Source organism: Rhincodon typus, chromosome 4 (assembly GCF_021869965.1).
Source record: "Rhincodon typus isolate 14 chromosome 4, sRhiTyp1.1, whole genome shotgun sequence".
NCBI lineage: Eukaryota > Metazoa > Chordata > Chondrichthyes > Orectolobiformes > Rhincodontidae > Rhincodon > Rhincodon typus.
In genome coordinates, this window is record NC_063335.1 from 119,397,665 (window position 1) to 119,399,549 (window position 1,885).

Consider the following 1,885-nt stretch of genomic DNA (forward strand, 5'->3'; position numbering starts at 1 on the left):
TTTACAAGATGGGGATATTTTATAGATCAACCTTGTGAAGGTCACCAGGTCTCTGACCTACAAACCACTGAATCAGATTATTGGCTTAGTAAACAGCGGGAGAATCAGTAACTCATAGAATAAAGGAATTTATTTGAAATTCAACAAAAGCCACCCCCTTACTCCACCAAACACCATTTCTGAGTTTTAAAAAGGCATCAATTCATCAAACTGAGACTCTTGCAAAAACCCGTTGCTTTTATTCAGTGTGTTGATGCTTAATGTTTTGACAAACATTTCCAACAGATTTGTGACCATCTTCTCCAGCTAAGTCTTTTTTTTTATAAAATGTCAGATTGCCTGCAACCTCCCAAATTCATGACTCTATATTGCCTCGAATGACAAGGGCAGCAGGTGCGTGGGGACACCACCTCCTGACAGCTCCTGACCTGCTGCAGTTCACGTGTTTGTAGGTGTCAGGGAGGGACTTCCAGGATTTTGATCCAATGACACTGAAAGAATAGCGACATATTTCCAAGTCAGGACGGTGAGTTGCTTGGTGGGCTGTGGGAGAGCTTGCAGGTGATGGTATTCTCATATATCTGCTGCCCTTGTCCTTCTAGATGGGAGTCATCTTGTTTTGGAATGTCCTGTATAAAGAACCTTGGAGAATTTCTGCAGTGCATAAAGTCATAGAGTCATTCAACATGGAAACAGCCCCTTCGGTCCAAACAATCCAGGCTGACCATAATCCCAAACTAAACCATTTCCACGTGCCTGTGCATGGCCCATAACCCTGAGAATCATTCCTATTCATCTACTTTTCTAAATATCTTTTAAATGTTGTAACTGTACCCACATCCATCACTTCCTCTGAAAGTTTATTCCACACACAAACCACTCTGTGTAAAGAAAAAATTACCTCTCCTGTCTTTTTAAAATCTTTATCCTCTCACCTTCAAAATACGACCCCTTGTTTTGAAATCCCTCACCCTAGGGGGAAAAGGCACCCACCATTTACCCTATCTCTACCCCTCATGATTTTATAAGCCTCTATAAGGTCACCTCTAAACCTCCTACACTCCAGTGAAAAAATTCCCAGTCTATCCAGCCTCTCCTTATAACTCCTTATAACCTCCATTCCTGGCAACATTTTGGTAAATCTCTTCTGAGCCGTCTCCAGCTTAATAACATCCTTCCTATAACGGGGCAACCAGAACTGGACATAATGCCCCAACTCCTCTATTCAAATATCTGAGTAATGAAGCATGTTAAATGCCTTCTTAACCACCCTGTCTATATGTGATGCAAACTTCAAAGAATTATGTACCTGAATCCTTAGGACTCTTCTACAATGCTGCCCAAGGCCCTACTTTTAATTGTATAAGTCTTGTCTTTGTTTTAACAAAATGTAACATCTCGCATTTATCCAACATAAACTCCATCTGCCACTCCTCAGAATAGATGGTTTACCATGCATACTCTGAGCATTAGGAACATGAGACTTTGAGGTGGTGATCGAAGTGACATCGCATCTGCTTTTTCACTGTGATAAATTAGCATTGTTTACATTTATTAGAAAATCTAGAGGAGGCTATGTTTCAGTTATAGAGTCATAGAGATCGACAGCACAGAAAAAGGCTCTTCAGTATCTGCACCTGTCAAAAGCAAGCACCTTTCCTAATCCCATTATCCAGCACAAGGTTACACAGTGCATTGATGAGACCACATTGGGAGTACTATGCACAGTTTTGGTCTCGTTGTTTAAAGAAAGATGGAAATGCGTTGCAAGCAATTCATGGAAGATTTACTGGATTAATAGTTGGAAATGGGTTATATATAATACATTCAGAGATAGTAGGAACTGCAGATGCTGGAGAATCTGAGATAACAAGGTGTAGAGCTG